The sequence below is a fragment of the Coenobita brevimanus genome, chromosome 14 (assembly GCF_032717465.1).
Source record: "Coenobita brevimanus isolate Jiangsu-jjx chromosome 14, ASM3271746v2, whole genome shotgun sequence".
In the NCBI taxonomy this organism is placed as follows: domain Eukaryota; kingdom Metazoa; phylum Arthropoda; class Malacostraca; order Decapoda; family Coenobitidae; genus Coenobita; species Coenobita brevimanus.
Window position 1 is genome coordinate 32,771,204 of NC_136967.1, and position 19,559 is coordinate 32,790,762.

Here is a 19,559-nt window from a genome sequence, read left to right on the forward strand (position 1 = left end):
GGCAGAATATGAGATGGAGGGATGGAGTGGAAAGGTATATAAGAGAGGGGGGTTTGAGTTGGAGGGAGAGCAGTGAAATGGCAGGGGACATTGCAATTTGTTTGTGGCCAACCCTCACGGGACTGAGGCCTGTTTTTGTTGCCTCTACAGGTACAGTCAGTATTTCTGCGCTGCTAGTTTAATCAGTTTTGTCTTTTTGTTTTTTCCTTTTGTACTTTTTATAACTGTAGCCATGATTTTTCCCACTTCAATATAATCATTACCTTCAACTTACTCTGTTCCTCAACCATGAGATACATGTTATCTTTCAGATAATGTGGTTACTTTTCTCTTGCCAGGATCTTTACTGCTTCCCTTTATTCCTAACCTGCCATTAACTTTTCCTGCTCACAAAGGTTCTTATCTACGCAACTAATTTTCTCTACTTTCGCTTATTTTTTTTTTTTTTTTTTTTTTTTGGTACCTCCTTTACTCCTTTCATATTTCTATCACACAAATTTTTCCTCTAATATTTTTACTGTAGGCATGATTATTACTGTCTCGTTTTATTTCCTCCCTCTCACTCTTTTCTGCATTCAGAAGCTTTATATTTCCCAGTTAGTCTTGCAAACATTAAATTTATTCAAGCCCTTTTTTTTTTCTTATTGTACCGGTACGTTTTCTTATTACTTACCATCCCCGTTATTCTATTTTAAAAACATAAATTTCATTAGCTACTACTGCAGCTACACTTCTGTATATCTATTGTAATTCTTTCCCTCTGTGTCCATTTTCTCCTGTCATGCAACAAACAACAATATTTCCCTCCTGCCTCTCTCGCTTTCAGTAATTATCGGCCTCTCACATCATCACATTTACTAAAGTACGCATTTCGGGGAAGCGTTTCTGTACCGACTCAATATTATCTGTTTAGACACAGGTATATGCAACTGATAAAGGACCAAGACGCGAGGATGAAATGTGTACGGAGAAGGACAACACAAGGATGTCACACCCTGGTCTTAACCTGGTATTCAATGGCATGACCGTCATAGAAATACAATGAAATATATGCAGATGGCTTTGTTGTGTGGCAGATCCAAGGTGTGGGAGAGATGATGAAATAAGGATGACTTTATGGCCCACATCACTAAGCAAGCTGTTTGTTAGTTCTCCTGTTTGTGTGCTTTTTGTTGCTTGGTTTCTGCATCCTACCTCACATAATATCTTTGGTTGGAATTTGGACTGGGTTTCGTAAGCCAAATAAATTCGTTTGGGAGTGTAGGTATAAAATCCGAAACAGGTCCTCGGGCTGAAGGTCATTAAAGTTTGGTGATGTTTGGCGAGTATCAGCATCTTGAGGCAGAATTGGTTACACAGTTGAGTTCCCGATATTACACTCGAAAAAGCTGTTTTATCAACATCACAAGAGTCTGTGCTATCAACAGTCACATTCACTAGCATCTCGTCATTAACCTCTGTCTTAGTATAATACGTACACTCGGTTTTTTATGTCTGGTCGGAGTGAGTATGGACGTACTGTATGCTCGTTGGCTCACTTTTCTAAATTTTTAGGGCTGTCCCATTGGCATCGGCCTTTATTTAATTATTTTTTTACCCTTGTGGTAGTGTATAAGCTACCTAGTTCTCATTCCCCTCCCTTCCATGATGGTTTGGTACAGTGGGTGTATGTACCTTTGTACTGATTGTCTTTGCCTCCTGCCCACAGTCGCTTCTAACCAATTACTCTGGGACAATGAGCACATGGTCGGTCATGCATGGAGTGGGATGAGAGGGCAATTTCAGCCTTAGTTATTGTTCTGGATTTACTTTCCTTTGCTCGCTTCTCTCTTTCTTCCCACGTCCCCCTAGTGGGGAAGGGGGTTACTATGTCGGCCATACCCAGTCCCTCCCTTATGGAAGGGGCCGGCTCTGAAAATTCGCTGATTACAACATGGAGTGACTCCCGGACTGACCGCCGCCAGACTTGAACCCCGCAAGACATTAGTATTTATAATGCTTTATGTGTGCGGCTTTGTGCTCTAGGTTCAGCTTCTCTGGCTGGCATCAGTCCTTTGATTATCAGGAAGCTGATTGATGGCTGTGCTGGCGAGGTTGAATGAGTTACAAAACATGCTGATGGGAAACTAATTACCTCGCCCTGACGGAGTCCGGCGAGGTATTGTTTTTGGTTGAGTTTCTTTGTTTGTCAGCGACATCACGGAAGAACGGCTGAATGAAATTAAATGAAACTTTCAGGATATGTGGGCACTGGTCCCCCCCACCCCCCCACCCCTCCCAAAAAAAGTGACTAAATTTTGGAATTAATCGAGTGACATTGAAAGGTCAAAACCCAAGTCACTGATTTTCAGAGGGCTATGACTTGAAACCAGTTGAAGATAGAGATATCTACAATTATCAGCATAAAGGAACTCGTAATATGGGCTTTTATTTGGCACCAAGACCTTTGGCCATGAGTGACCTTGAAAGGTCGACAGCAAGATCACAGATTTTCAGATGGTGTAATTTGAAAACATTTGCTCCATTACCTTAGACATTCATTGTGTACCATACTGACACTAATGACAGTATCAACTCAGTATTTAACAGTAATAAAACGACTGCTGTAGGCCAAGGTTTGTTGTGCCTGGCACCACTTGCTAAGACTGTGAATGTCACAAAGGTTAAACACTTGCTCAGACTAAGTTTCATTGTCATGACGCCCAGCCAATGAACCCACACTTCATGACCTCCTGCAAGGGCGTTATCACCTGCTGCGACTCATGAAAAAGAAGGAGGAGGACATCATACATAAACTTGCTCAGGGAGATATTGTTGACGCTAAGTTTATCACTTGGTTTTCAGGAGGAGTCAGGACATGGACTGCTGCTCTTGTGTTGACTTTAGGCAAACTTAATCTCCCAGATCTCCATTAACGTTTGTTATGAAATTGTTAATATCAGGCCTGATGTTTCTAACCCCCTTTACTGCATCAAAGGTCAAACTTATGGGTCGTCTCTGTCTCTGGCAACAAGTACCTCCATAACCATATATATTTTTTTCTCCTAGGAAAACTATATTTGCGTTATGGTAAATTTCAGCGAACCAATTTATAGGCAGGGCGTAACTCCCTTATCCTCAAGGGGGGAGGGGGGCTATGCCGCTAAGCACAACCATGGTTTTTACTCCGGAAAACCAAATCATGCGCAGTGGCAGATTTCTACGCTGACAGTTTTAGTCGGTATAAGATTCCCATATGTCCACCCCTCCCAATAAGTAATATAGTTCTAGATTAAGCCTACTTCGGAGGTGCTGCTATCTACAGTTTGCTTTGTCTCTTAATATGGTTAATTGTTTTACTGTTTGTGCTTGCTTTGACCCTCTACTTTTGAAATATTCTCCTGCTCTGGAATGACAATCACAGTTTTATTGTCCTTGTGTAAACTTTTCATTCCTTTCCTTATTCTTCTTATCCCTTTTACTCAGTCCCTTTTTTTTTTTTTTCAGCATTTGCTTTATTCTGCTGGCGGATTTAACGTGTGTGTGTGTGTGTGTGTGTGTGTGTGTGTGTGTGTGTGTGTGTGTGTGTGTGTGTGTGTGTGTGTGTGTGTGTGTGTGTGTGTGTGTGATTCTCTTTCTCTCTCTCTCTCCACCACTAATCTCATACTCCAAACAACTTCCGCTGCTCTTACAACTCATAATCAAGTTGTATGTAGGCGGTCCTTGAGGCTGCCGTCAGCAGTTTTTATGCAAATGTGACGCCGCTGCCGCCACAACTTGTTAAGATAACACTGAAATTTGCCTGTAAATTTTGTAAGTTTAGTAATGTGGTTCACAACTCAAAGTCCTTCATGTAAGTTTTGCCTGCATTTAAGAGACGCCTGTTGACTTGAGACACAGTGAATTTACAACACAGTCATTAATAAACAATTGATCGTAACCAGAATTAAGTAATAAACTACATCAGTATGGCGACTTGTTACGTCTCCACAATAATCCACCCTTAGCCTCCACAGCATAGCTCCACTCTTTATACCACATTGTACCATAACACTCTCACCTTCCTCCACATTTCCTTCTTTCACCTCTACCCTCTCCCTTCACCACCGCATCATTGCATCACATCACCGCCACCACATGACTACACTCCCTTCTTTTCCACACCATAACCCAACCACCGTATCACTTCAGTACCTCCCTCCACATCCAGAGCACTGCACTCAGTCTTCCACACCATAAAACCTTTCTTCACGGCACCCTCTCTCTCCACATCTTTCATGACCCTCCCTTCACACTTACCTATATAAAGGGTAAAGTTGTAAGTGGGTTAGGAGGAAAACAAGATAGATGCACAGCATAAACTCTAAAACAGAAGATCATTGTTGCTGTTGCTCTTGCAACTCCATTTTCATCTGTACGTGGACCCAGTGGACCGAAGGAAACCAGCTACCTCAACCATTCGCTCACAGATATAATTTTATTAAAGTTAATCTGAAGACTTATCTGTGCTGCAGTAGTGTAGTATGTGAGGTGGTAGTGTATTAGTCCAGGTTAGGAGGTTAGAACAAGGTGGCTGGCCCACAAACTTTCCATGTTCAGTGTCTTCCATGTTTTCCCATTAATCCTTCCTCTCACCTCTCCCTTCCATCTTCTTTACTTGACGTTATAAAAGTAGAACTAATTCAAAGCAAAGCATGTGAAACGGAAGATAATAGCAAAAGTATTAGAGTCTTACGGTGCATATTTGAAGGAAAGGGAGGTAAAGAAGGTGACATGAAAGTGAAAGGGTACAGTGCATTCAGACGATTTTGTGTGGCTTTGTATTAGAAGATAGTGTTATTTAACTCTTTTACTGTGTGAGAGTTTTCTTAACTTTAGTATAATCGTTTGGTTACACCAAGGAAGAGATGTAACAAGAAAGTGCAGTAAGAGAGTGCAGCACCCACGCACACCAGCTGGTCTTAGGACCGAATATCTGACTGTGCCATGTGGCCTTAACCTTCGACATATTATTCACAAGATCATATTACTCCATTCTTGCCAGACACTTTATTCTTCCACCAACCTTTGTTCAGACAAGATCAAAACTAAAATGACTTTTTCCAGTTTACTTGACCTTTGATCTGTTTGTGTTACTTCGACTTTTGACTGATTGTTTTCAAAATCTCTTTATCCTGGCTTAAATTTCAAGCCTTCCACAGAACACAGTATATATCGGATAATGGCTGTTCAGGGTGACTTTACCATGTGACATTGACCTCTCACGTGTCGTTCTCAACTACCGTAAGTCGTCATTTTAGGTGATCCTCAGCTTGTCCACCATGTTTGATCGATATCATATCAAAATCGGTTTGTTTACACACAGATACATTAATCGAAATTTGACCTTGTCCCGTAATCTTTACCTTTGATGATTGTTCTCGGAAGTGAAGCCCTTCATTCTTGCCTGACTCTAAACACTTCCACCTGGTTTGGTTCGAAAGCGATAAAAATTGTTGAGTTGACCCTGCCGTATGACCTTGAACTTTGACCTATCATTGTGTCCCTGACCTTTGACTGATTGGCCTACAGACAGAATAATTCATTCATGTATTTTCCTATACGTTTACACAAATATTGCTCTGATTCCAATATAAACCGTTTAAACTGACCTCATCGTATGATTTTGACCTTTTCCCTACTTTTCTATAAAAAATAATAAAGCTTACTTCCTGGCTGACCCTCAGTCCTAACACCAAATATAGTTAAAATCGTGTCATAACTGAGATATTTAAACACACACACACACACACACACACACACACACACACACAAGGTTAAAATTTTGCTCTTGCTGTATAACCTTGGTTTTTGACTGGTTGTTTTCAAAATCAAATCACTGATATCCCCCAGGTTTAACCTCTTGATTAAAAACTGTTTATATTGATGTGGCTGCATCATACTTTGACTGAGAGCCGTGACTTAGACCATCAGTCTACTAATCTCTGTAACGATGGGCTTAACTAGTGTTTACCTCTTAATCTCTCTATGATGTTTGTCTTGGTCGGATAAAAACTATATTTTTTTTTTGTTGACACACACACACACACACACACACACACACACACACACACACACACACACACACACACACACACACACACACACACACACACACACACACACACACACACACACACACACACACACACAATCTAAAAAATACAAAAACTCAAGCACAAACACACACACACAAACACACACACACACACACACACACACACACACACCATCGCTAATGCTTCGCGAGTTGTCGTGTACTGTACTTGTACGTCATGGAACTGAAGGGACTGAACTGGAAAAGACAGAGAAGATGTTACACCTGTTGACTGACAGAGAAGTTGTTACACCTGTTGACTGCATGCTGATCATTTAGGCAGGTACAGTATTATTGTTTCCATTATTATCACTGTTATGAAGCCTTTCACTGGTCAGATATATTAGGACATGCCATTGTGTGAATGACCATTTAATTAATAGGCAGTATTTATCAGCGTCATGGGCTTCTGGTTGGATGCTGCACTGTGTTTGAGTAAACATGTAACAAATATGCAGCCCACCCAGTGTTACTGTGACAAAACCCTGCATTATTGCCTGCATTTCATCAAACAAAACACAGGGATAACAACTCATATCAGTTACGCAATTAATGTAACAACTTTTTATCAGCACAGGATTATTGTTTTATTTTTCACTAAGTTCATGAAGCTGCTGTAATCTATAATACTTTTTATAAGTTTCTTGTAATCATGTTATGCCAAATAGTATATAATGTGATGTTGGGTCGATACATATATGAGTCTTCGCGTGTGTAAATGACTCCATATCTGGTTCATGGATACATAAAGTTTATGTAAAAGACTGGCGGAGCATCGGTGGTGATGATACCTACTTCACTGCCAATACACATCCCAAGATTTTGTCTTTGCATTTCTCAAGAAAAAGAGGTTAGACAATTTCCTTCAGCCCCGCAACTGTGAAGACTTTTTATGTGTAATTTTTGCGACCGACACAGGATCATGGTGAACGAATAAGAGACCATTTATAATGAAGAGGTGAGACACAATCTCCATCAACGTCTTCATTACGATATTATTTGACCATGTTACTTAGCTTTAGAAACACCTCTACTACTGTAGGGGTAACCTGCAGCATCTGGTGCTCTTGAGAGAGAGAGAGAGAGAGATGTAATGATGTGGAATACTTAGGATTCTCTCTCTCTCTCTCTCTCTCTCTCTCTCTCTCTCTCTCTCTCTCTCTCTCTCTCTCTCTCTCTCTCTCTCTCCCTCTATCTGTCAATATGTCTGTCTGTCTGTCTGTCTGTCTGTCGGTCTGTGTGCCCATACTGTATGTCGTCAATGTCTGTGAGGGGAGGGTGTTTACCTCCAGTACCCACCACCATTATACACTGTGCTAGCAATATAGGTTTGGTACTGTCACCCACGTTCATATTTACTCAGAATACTTCTGTCAGTGTTTGCCAGTTAACTCCAGTCAGTTCAGTGCTGATTCATTAGGTACAGCACAGGCACAGGCTGGCCCAATTACAACCAGGCAGACCACGTAAGATACATTCAGAACTTTCACATTTAATTCATATTTCAAATTATTTTATTTCCATTTAGTACCAGGTAGATCTGTTCACGCAAATAACAAGGTAAGTCAGTCAAGGCCCTTCTCATCAATTCTGGCCCGGCCAGGTCAGTTCAAGGCCATTTGCTTCCAAAAAGGTCTACTTAGTTCCAGCTAAGACTTTTGAAGGCCTTAGGATCAGCCGCGGTGGCTGAGTGGTTAGCATCGCTAACTGCAAAGCTGCCGGCCCGTTAGCGCCAGGGTTAGTATCCTGGTGCGGGCAGGTGGCATCACTGGACTCAGGTGTGCATCCACCATTTGTGGGCTGGCAGGTAAAATGAGTACCTGGTGGAACACCTAGGGGAGGTAACTGTGGTAACCTGGATCATGCAGTGGCTCTGTAGCCCAGGATAATGGGTGAATATCTCGCCACTGGCTCAAAGGCTTATGTTATGGAGATGAGCACCGCGGCTAAGTGCAGCATGGCACCTACCTCCACCTTTACTTTTACCTTTTTACATTATGTTGGGCCAACCAAACCCGTTCAGGTTCATGGACTTAAGCAGAGGTCGAGTTTAAGTCTACTGAGAGAACTTCATATATTACCACGTCAGTTCAGATAAGATGAGATCCATGACGGATGGACTGGATATGAAGGAGTAGGTGGAGTGGGTGGGAGTGTGGTGGATGGACAGGCAGGATGGGATCAATACACCCCGTGAAGAAAAGGTGTTACATGAGGGATGACCTTGGCATAGGAAGGTGTAAGGGTCGTCTTCTAAGAGGCATTGTAGGCATCTTTTCCCTTGCAATTAATTATCCATCTACTACTCCATGGTCCTCTTAGTGTAAATTATGGGCCTGACATCGACAAAGGTTGCCTTAGTGACGTAGATGTAAGAATAATGATGCTGTGGTGAAAATACATCGTTTTATAAAAGGTGCTTCGATTCCTCCACAGCTACCTAGAACTGGCCAACAGCCATAAGACTGGGACGGGGAGATGGGCGGGAATTCTATAGGTAAGGGAAGAAGAACTGGTTAGCTGGTGGTGGGTGATGGAGGAAGATGGAATGACTACTCCCGGTAAAGATCTGCGTTGTATGAGGGGTGATATTGGCATAGGGAAGGTGTAAGTTTTATTTATTGGGAAGGGGGTACCAAAATACTGTGGTAAGAAAAGAGCTGAGGAATAAGAACCGAGGACAGTGAAAGGAGTGGGGCAGGAGGAGATAAGCAAGAGACAGGAGTGAGAGCAGAGAAAAGGAGAGAAGAAACAAGTGTTATAACAGGAAGGGAGATAAAAGAAAGGCGAGGGATAACAGGGTATGAGGGCAGAGTGAGGAATGGGGTAAGAAAAGAAGAGAAAATGGTGTAGATTTAGAGATGAGGAAAGTAGAGTGGCAAGAGGAGAGGGAAAAGATGTGGATATAGAGATGAGGAAAGTAGAATGGTAAGAGGAGAGGAATGCATGGGAGTGGCAGGGTATGGGGCGTGATGGGACAGGGTGACGATCGACGTTGTGGGTGGACCGAAACAGCTTCTGCATTGGTTTAATTCAACGTTTTCTCCTTCCAAAGCAAGAAGAACATCGACCGTTGCCAAAATAATCAGAGAACTTAATATATTGGGGTCTTGGTCAAGAGAAATGTTGCTTAATTCACTGAGAAGCCCCGGAATATGAAAGGTTAATTCCAATCATCCAACCCGGAATGCTGAAATTTACCTCAGAACCTGTTTATGCACAAACTCCATTAGGGACAGCTTTTTTCAGCGTCCCGTCAGCGACTGCCTTAATGCTGCCCATTAGGTCGATATTCCAGCTATATCACCTTACCTCTTCCCCAGTTCAGCCTCCTTTGCCCTGTCACTACGAGGTTCTTGTTATGCTGAGAAAAAAAAAAAAACTCTGAGGGTAGCAAGAATGAAATAAAGCCATTGAACCGAAAGGATTAATGATCATTGTTTGGGTTCATTCATTATCAGTACTAGACGTTGACGAGGAACCTACACGTGTTGGCGCAGTGCATCCTGGGTGGAGTAGCTGCGGTGTCCACCCAGTAGCCAAATATCCACACATTTTCCCAAACAGTAATGAAACTTGTCCCAAATATTAATATTACTATAAATATTCGGAGTAACACACGAATGCTTACATATCTATATATTAAACTCTGAAGAGTAAAAGTGAGACCTACAAGATGAGACTACTTCAGACTTGGCTTAGTATGATATCTTGTGTTTCTATTGTAACTAACCTACAAGAAAAACACAAACTAATATGTCTACTGCTGTACTTAGCATAAGTTGAATATCCCGGTACAGAATACTGGCGCCAGTCATGAAGTCATTTACCATTGCATAACTTTGGTACGGTACTAGGCTGACCTATAGCTAGAAGTTAATTTTTAACGAAGAGTATTCATGAATGCATTCATAAATACGATCATAAAGTATTCGTATTAGCGTTCAAATTCACATTATTTCTATGTATGCGTATTCGAATTTCTAGAAATTTGAAGAAGTCGTATGTGTATTCGAATGTTTAGCTCTTGTATTCATGCCAACCCTGCTCCACACGCCTGCCCGTGCCCCGCTGTGGCGAGGCGCTGTCTGCCACAAGGGAACTGGTTCACTGCACAGAACGGCCTTGCAGGCGTGACTGCTTGGTTGCCAGCTCGGGCAGACAAACCTAGCTTAAATAACAACAACAACAACAATGAATAAATGTGTATAGCATACTAATACAAATGTTTCAGTTGCAATGTAGTGTGATACGGTGTTTATTATTGTTGTTGCTTAACCTTTGTCTGTCTGACCGGGCAGACCCGTCGACCACAGGTAAGCAACTGCTTTGGTGTGGCCGTCCCACAGGAACATCACGGTACATGCACGGTGTAAGGATCCGGCACCCCTAGTGATAAGCAACGCCCCACCAGGGTCGACTCAGGGTCCTTCCCCATGGTGTGGTGCAGGGAAATATGAGGCTTTGCTCCCAGGTGGACGCCGCAGCTGCTTCGCTCCACCCAGGGTACATAGCGCCACCACGTGTAGGTTCATCGTCAGTATCTTCTGTGTAGTGTAGTATGGTGTGGTTTGGTGTGGTGTGGTGTAGTATTATTGAGTGTAATGTAATGTTGTGTACTGTACTGAGGTGTAGTGTAGGGTAAGATAGTGTAGTGTAGTATTATTGAGTGTAATGTAATGTTGTGTACTGTACTGAGGTGTAGTGTAGGGTAAGATAGTGTAGTGTAGTATTATTGAGTGTAATGTAATGTTGTGTACTGTACTGAGGTGCAGTGTAGGGTAAGATAGTGTAGTGTAGTGAGGATAGACAGGTGCTTATGTGTTGCAGTGCAATGTAGCGCAGCGTAAAATAAAAATCTGGCAGGGCAAGAGATTATAACAGCTGACCAATTACATGTATTCATGGAACACAATACATCCAAACACAACCAGGTCAACCACACACACAAAACAGCTGTCAGCAGCAGTTAGTATAACAACAGGCTTTGACTGGCTTTGGATGACAAACATTTATAGAGGGTAGAATAACATAGCCACTTACTGCGTGGAGTTCATCACGTAGTGAAGGTTTGACACAACAGGCAGTTTTGAAATTTGGTAAAAGAAAAATTACATTTTATCTGAACTGTATCTGTTATGTAGAAATCATCACTGACACAATCATATATCATCACCAACATCATCATCATCATCATCATCAGCCACCACCACAATCGTCATCGTCATCATCATCATCATCATAGCCTTAATTTTCACTTATGAGGTGATTGTAGACTAGAAAGAAAGAACTGCAAGTATTTTTTTTTTTCTATATAAGCTTCCTAAGCCTCTAAATATAACAGGTCCACCATTACCTACTCAAAATAATCAGGTGGCAGCCAAAATTAAACTGAAGAGACGTCATCAGACTAAACATAATTACCCTTTCACTAAGACTGGTTTATTATTGTGTTCTTGCTGCTGCAGGACGATTATTTACCAGCTTTGGAAAGAAAGCATATAGTGAGTGGATGGGAAGCAGAGGCATGGGGGAAGTTGAGAGACAGAAGAGAGAGTTATACGTAGAGTGGAAGAGAGAGGTGAAGAGATTAGTAAGAGAAAGAAGAGAGTGGATGAGGAATTTGGAAGCTGTGAGTGTAAAGTGGAGGGAATGTAAGAATATGTTCTGGAAAGAGGTAAAGAGAGTTAGACAGGGTGAAAAAAAGTTAGTCGGGGAGTGAAAGATAAACGTGGTAGATTACTAGTGGAGAAGGGAGAAATAGTGAACAGATGGAGGGAACACTTAAAGGTATTACTGAACATAGAGAATGAAGATAATGCAAGTATACGTAGTTGGAGAATGTCTGGGAGAAGAAGGAAGGTGAGAAGAGAGTAAGAAATCAGTAGGATGAAAGAAGTGGAAATAATGCAGAAAGGGTAAATGGGGAAAGCCTCAAGAATGAATGAAGTGTGTAGTGAAATGCTGAAGCATGGGGGAGATATAGTAGCAGAATGGATGTGGAAGATGTGCAGACTGGCCTGGGAGGAGGGTACAGTCCCGGAAGATTGGATGTCAGGTATAATTATTCCTCTGTACAAAGGAAAAAGGGAAAAAGAAATGTTTGGTAATCATAGGGCCATTTGTCTCCTTAGTGTAAATGGAGAAGTATATGGTAGGATACTTACTGATAGAGTTAGGGAAACAACAAAAGAATTAGTTGGAGAAGAACAGGTAGGATTATGGAAGGAAAGAGGTTGTGTATATCAGATATTCATTCTGAGGTATTTAATGTAAATGTCTGTAGGGAAGGGAAAGAACTTGTATGCGGCCTTCATGGATATGAAAAAAGCATATGACAGGGTTGACAGACAAGAAATGTGAAAAGAATTAAGAATATATGGAGTAGATGGGAAGTTGCTGAATGCAGTGAAGAGTATGTATGATGGTGCTAAGGCTGCACTGCGTGTAGATAGCGAACTGAGCTAATTTTTCTATTTGATAGTTGGATTGAAACAGGGATGTGTCATGGTCTGTATATGAATGGTGTTATAAAAGAGGTACAAGGTAGGGCAGTGGATTTTGGAGCAACGTTAATGAGAGAGGGCAGTATTTGGAAACTCTCTGTACTGTTGTTTGCAGCTGATACTGTATTGTTAAGTGAAGACAAAGGGGAACTGCAAGGTTTGATGAATGAGTCTAGGAGGGTGTTTAAGAAACAGAATCTAAAGGTGAATGTAGGGAAGAGTAAAGTTACAGTCATCACGAGAAATTAAGCCACTGAATGTACAGTGAGGCTGGATGAGGAGGAAATGGAAAATGTGAGTGCATTTAAGTACTTGGGTAGTGTGATAAGTAAGGATGGAAGTTTAGAGGGCGAAGTGCTTGAGAGGGTAAAACAAGGAAGAAAGGTTGCTGGTCATTTGGAAGCAGTGATAAGGAGCGGGGATGTAAAAAACGTTGCTACATGACATTATCGTGATACCAACCCTAACGTACGGAAGTGAACCTTGGATCTTGGTGGAAGGACACAAGTCAAGAGTGAGAGCAGTGGAAATGAGTTTTTTGAGAGGAACACGTGGAGTTACTTGGAAAGACAGATTGACACATGAGGAAGTTAATGAGCATTGTGGTGTGGATATGGATGTTGTAGAAAGCGTTAGGAGAAACACTCTGAGGTAGTTTGGCCATGTGGAGAGGATGGAGAGCGAGAGACTAACAAGGAGAGTGTATACGAGTGAGGTGGAGGGAGGGAAGGGAATGGGAGGCCAAGGATGAGGTGGAGGGATGGAGTGGAGAGGTATATGAGAGAGGGGAGTGTGAGCTGGGAGCAGGGCAGTGAAATGGGGTTGAACAGGGAGGCATGGAGGCAATATGTTTGTGGCCACCTCTTACGGGATTTTGGCATCTGGCAATAAATAGAGAGAGACAGATAAGGAAGACCTCCTTTAGTGACAGGATTGATGCCACAGACCATGACAAAGCTATATATGTTATATGACCACCATTAGGCCATTTGGGGGGGGGGGCTATCACCCTCACACTCAGTGTAGAGGTACCATATTTCAGGGTAACTCTGTACCGAGTGACAAGCCAAATGATTTCCTGTAAACCAGGAAATCATTTAATTCGCTGGGTGGTAACTTTATAACCATCCAACGCACGTTTCGACTACTGACGACCAAGGACCGGGCTAAGGACATGGTATGGATTGCAATATGGAATGTAAGAAGTGCGAATGATGAGGTGAAGGAGAGAGGGATTCTCCAGGTACTTGAGGGTGCAAAAGTGGATATATATGCATGAAACTCAATGGTGAGGTGAGGGTGTGAAAGGGTGGGAATTTGGATGGGGTATATATGCGGGAGTAGGTGAGAACGAAAGAGAAAAAAGAGGGTGTATGTATTGTGTTCAAGAGATGGAAGATGAATATAAGAGAGTATGGATCAGTTGGTTCAAGGACTGTGTGGTTAGGATTGAAAGTAGGAATACAAACGTGGGCGACTGTGTGTGTGTATGCGCCAACACAAGATGATTCAAGGGGAGTGAGAGAATAGTTCTGAGAAAATGTGGAATCATGCATGAAATAGTTTAAGAAGAATGGGACAGCATTTTTTATTGGAGTTATTAATGGAAAAGTACGAAATGTGAAGGTGGATGTGGAGTAGTTGGTGACTGGGGTGTGTCAGCAGAAGTGGATGAGAATGGCAGTGATCTAGTGGACACTTGTGAGGAGAGGTGGTTGGTGATAGCCAGTACCCAATTAAGCAAAAAATGATCCACTGTATACGAGGCGAGCGATGACAAGGGTCACTGATGAACTGAATAAAACTGAAGGCAATGATTGATTATGTGTGTGTGGATGACAGAATGAGAAGGTGTGTAATGGATGGAAGAGCATATAGAGGTTGGGGAAGAGAACTTTCTCACCATCATTTGGTGGTGGCAGAAGTCAAGGTTCAAATGTCATGGAGGAATATAAGGAGGGAGGGGAAGGACAGGAGGAAGTGGTCCATAGGGGGAGGGTTGAAAGGTTGCAAGAGGATGGAAGAAAGATTATAAGAGAGAAATGGAGGAGCATTTGGGTAAATATGATTTGGAGCAGATGGGTGAGGTGGAAGGTGTGTCCAAGTTATTTACAGAAGCAATCTGTGCACCATATGAGGTGGTGTGTGGGGTGAAGAGACGAAAGGGGGTGCAAGGAACACCATGGTGGAATGAAGAGGTGAGACAAGGTGTGGAACAAAAGAAGAAAGCATATAGTAAGTGGATAGGAAGCAGAGGCAAGGAGGAAGTTGAGAGATGGAAGAAAGAGTTATATGCTGAGAGAAAGAGAGAGGTGAAAAGATTAGTAAGAAAGAGAACAAAGAGAGTAGATGAGGAATTTGGAAAGAATTTGAGTGTAATGTGGAGGGACTGTAAGAAAATGTTCTGGAAGTAGGTAAAGAGAGTTATACAGGATGATAATGAAGTTAGTAGGTGAGTGAAAGATAAAAGAGGTACAGTATATTGATAGTGGAGAGGGGAGAAAAAGGAGCAGATGGAAAGAATGCTTTAAGGAATCTTTAAGCATAGAGAATGCGGGTAATGCGAGTATAAATGGCAGGGGAATGGCTGGAAGAAAAAGGGAGGAGAGAAGGGAGGAAGTAGTGAAAGCAATGAAAAATTCAAAACGGGGAAAGTCCCAGGAATTGATGGAGGGAATGGTGAAATGCTGAAGTATGGGGGAGAGATAGTGGAATGGATATGGAAACTGCATAACTTGGCCTGGGAGGAAGGTAGAGTCTTGGAGGATTGGAAGTCAGGTATAATTATTTCCCTTTACAAAGGAAAACTGGTAAAAGACGTGTGTGGTAATCATAGGGGCATTTGTCTTCTTAGTGTAATAGGAAAAGTATATGGTAGGATACCTATTGGCAGCGTTAGGGAAATAACAGAGGAATTAGTTCGAGGAGAACAGGAGGTTTTAGGAAGGGAAGAGGTTGTGTAGATCAGATATTCATCCTTAAGTCTATGGAGAAAATGTTTCTAGAGAAGAGAAAGACGGTGTATGTGGGTACGTAGTCGAATACCCACTTCGGAATCCTGCCTGTTCACGGGGTTGGTTTTCTTCCATATATGTTGTTATTCTGTTTGTAAGGACTTTAGTGAAGAGTTTGTAAATGACTGATAACAAGCTAATGGGTCGATAGTTACTAAGATTTTTTGAGTCGCCTTTTTTGTAAAGTAAAATAACTATTGCATTACATCAAGTTTTGAGAATTTTCTCCTTTTTTATACACTGAGTAGGTAAGTGAGCAAACCTATTTTTTACTTCTACTCCTCCACCCAACAGTAAATCTGCTACTATTCCAACTTCTCCCAGATCCTTCCCTCTTTTCATATTCTTAATTAAAATCTTTGCTTCGTCTGGTGTTACCTCAGGTATTTCACTTGTGTCACCAGAAAAGTTAGCTATTGGAACTATGGTCTTTGATGCATACAGTTCATTGTAAAATTCTTCAACTCTCTTCACCATCTTATCTCTGCATTTAATGACGTCACCGTTTGTGTCTTTCAGTGATATAATTTGTTGTTCCACTTTCAAAAGAATTCTGAGGGGAAAGAATTTTGGAAACCTATATCCAGGCTGATAATGTCGGTCTAGTTCTTCCATTTATGGGACAACTTGCTTTGGTATGATGCAGGTATTTTGTGCATTTGTTTTCCTTGGTACCATAAGTGAAGGTGGAATGTTTCGGGAACCACGACTGGCTGTATTTCTGTGTTATAAGACTTGGCCATAACCCGTCAGTCTGCCCTTCACTATCTGTCCCACCAGACATATCTGTCACCCTCCCACTTGCTGCTTGTTGATAAACTCTCTCTCTCTCTCTCTCTCTCTCTCTCTCTCTCTCTCTCTCTCTCTCTCTCTCTCTCTTTCTCATTAGATGCTTCTGTATTTTTAGAGGTGACATTATCTTTGCCGCTCACATCGACTCCTCTTCCATTACAAGAGACGGCAAGATCTTATGCAAAGTTGCCAAAGACTGCATCTTCTGAGGTGGGATCGTCTTCTAATCGCAGATGGCATCCGCTTCTGTTTGCAAGTGACGTTGAGTTCTTTCCGCAGTTGATATCGACTTCTCTCTAATGGTTACGCTAACAACAATCCGCTGGCAACTTCAGCTTCTTCCAACAGCTGACATCAGCTCCACTCTACAAAAGACGTGAACTTCTCTCTGCGTATGACATCGGGTTCTCTCTCCGGTTACTTCGACTCCTGGCTATATGTGACGTCGCCTTCTCTCGAGACTAGACGGCGACATCTCTCGGCACATGATGTCGACATCTGTCCAAGTAACACCGACTCCTCTCTCCAAGTGTCATAAACTTTTCTACGCATGTAACGTTAACAGCTCTAAAGCCTCTCTGTGACCTTCTTCCCGCAACGAATGTCCATATCTTCCTGCAGGTGACGCAGAAATCTGTTTGCCGGTAATATCAACATATCACAACAGATGGCACATAATTCATTATTTTCAGGTAAGTTTGATTTCTTTCTTTTGATTGAAGACGAGTTTCTCTACCTTGTCCTTAGTCTCTCTCTCTCTCTCTCTCTCTCTCTCTCTCTCTCTCTCTCTCTCTCTCTCTCTCTCTCTCTCTCTCTCTCTCTCTCTCAGTATCAACTTTTGTTTCTTTGCAGGTGACATAATCTTTAATTCTCACATCAACTTGTCTTTCATTGCAAGTGACAGCCAAGTCTTGTCTGCAGTTGTCAAAGTCTAAATCTTCTGAGGAGGCATCGCCCTCTAATCGCAGTGGCATCCGCTTCTGTTTACAGGTGACGTCTAGTACTTTCAGCAAGTGACACGGACTTTTCTCTGCTGGTCACTTATGATATCGACCTTTCTTTGCAGGTGATGTGCAGTTCTCACTGCAAATACAGTATCATAGACTTCTTCTTGCAGGTGATGCCAACTACTCTCTGCAGGTGACGCCAACTACACTCTGCAGGCGATGCCAACTACCCTCTGCAGGGGACGCCAACTACTCTCTGCACGTGACGCCAACTACTCTCTGCAGTTGACGCCAACTACTCTCTGCAGTTGACGCCAACTACTCTCTGCAGGGGACGCCAACTACTCTCTGCAGGTAACGCCAACTACTCTCTGCAGTTCACGCCAACTACCCTCTGCAGGGGACGCCAACTACTCTCTGCAGGTGTTCCAACTACTCTCCGCAGGTGACGCCAACTACTCTCTGCAGGTGACGCCAACTACTCTCTGCAGGTGAACCAAATACTGTCTGCAGGTGACGCCAACTACTCTCTGCAGGTGACGCCAACTAATCTCTGCACGTGACGCCAACTACTCTCTGTAGGTGATGCCAACTACTCTATGCAGGTAAAGCCAACTACTCTCTGCAGGTGACGCCAACTACTCTCTGCAGGTGATGCCAACTACTCTCTGCAGGTGATGCCAACTACTCTCTGCAGGTGATGCCAACTACTTTCTGCAGGTGATGCCAACTACTTTCTGCAGGTGATGCCAACTACTCTCTGCAGGTGATGCCAACTACTTTCTGCAGGTGATGCCAACTACTCTCTGCAGGTGATGCCAACTACTCTCTGCAGGTGATGCCAACTACTCTCTGCAGGTGATGCCAACTACTCTCTGCATGTGATGCCAACTACTTTCTGCAGGTGATGCCAACTACTTTCTGCAGGTGATTCCAACTACTTTCTGCAGGTGATGCCAACTACTTTCTGCAGGTGATGCCAGCTACTTTCTGCAGGTGATGCCAACTACTTTCTGCAGGTGATGCCAACTACTTTCTGCAGGTGATGCCAACTACTTTCTGCAGGTGATGACAACTACTTTCTGCAGGTGATGACAACTACTTTCTGCATGGAACGCTGACTACTTTCTGCAGGTGATGACAACTACTTTCTGCAGGTGATGCCAACTACTTTCTGCATGGAACGCTGACTACTTTCTGCAGGTGATGACAACTACTTTCTGCAGGTGATGCCAACTACTTTCTGCAGGTGATGCCAACTACTTTCTGCAGGTGATGCCAACTACTTTCTGCATGGAACGCTGACTACTTTCTGCAGGTGACGCTGACCACTCTGCTGAAGTAACGTCAACTTATCTCTGCTGGTGACGTCGGCTTCTTTCTGCGGGAAACGTCGACTTCTTTTTACAGGGATCACTCTAATCTCTGTCATCATCACTATTATCATCATCACTATTAGTATTATTGTTACTACTACTATTACTTCTTCTCCTCCACCTCCTCCTCCTCCTCCTACTACTACTACTACTGCTACTACTAGGCTACTACTACTGCTACTCTGTTTTTATTATTAGTTTGTATTATTATTATTTTTGTTATAATGATGATGATGATGATTATTGTTCATCTTCTTGTTATTATTACATTGTTGTTGTCGTTGCTGTTAATTTAGTGGTAACATATTCATACCAGTATTTTCCATGACACATTTTCTTCATTGTTGGATTTTTGGCAGAAAGTCATGGCTTTCGGGCGGTTTTTAGGTGCATAGTTTATGTGTATCCGGGCGGTGTTTAGGTCCATTGTCTCCCGGGTGGTAGTTAGTCTGCCAAAGCTATATAAGGCCTGGCCGAAGCTTCCACGAGCACACACACCACCAAGCCAGTCACGAGACAGGGCGTGGGTGCTGGGCAATCCCCAAGCCCAGTCCTCCCCCCCCTAACTTTTATTTAATCAGCCCATACCCCACTGACCGGGCTAATGTATGGCTCGGCCTGCACTAGAGGGGCAGGGAATCTGTAAACGAACGAAGTTCCACTAGCAGTTCGGGTGGAGCAGCAGCTAGAGCAACATGTCGTACCCAGCCTGTCAGGCCCACCACAGGGACCCACACATCCTCGACACCGCCCACTACTCCTTCCCCACCCACCACCACCTCTGGGAAGGTCAAGTGGTACAGCTTCAG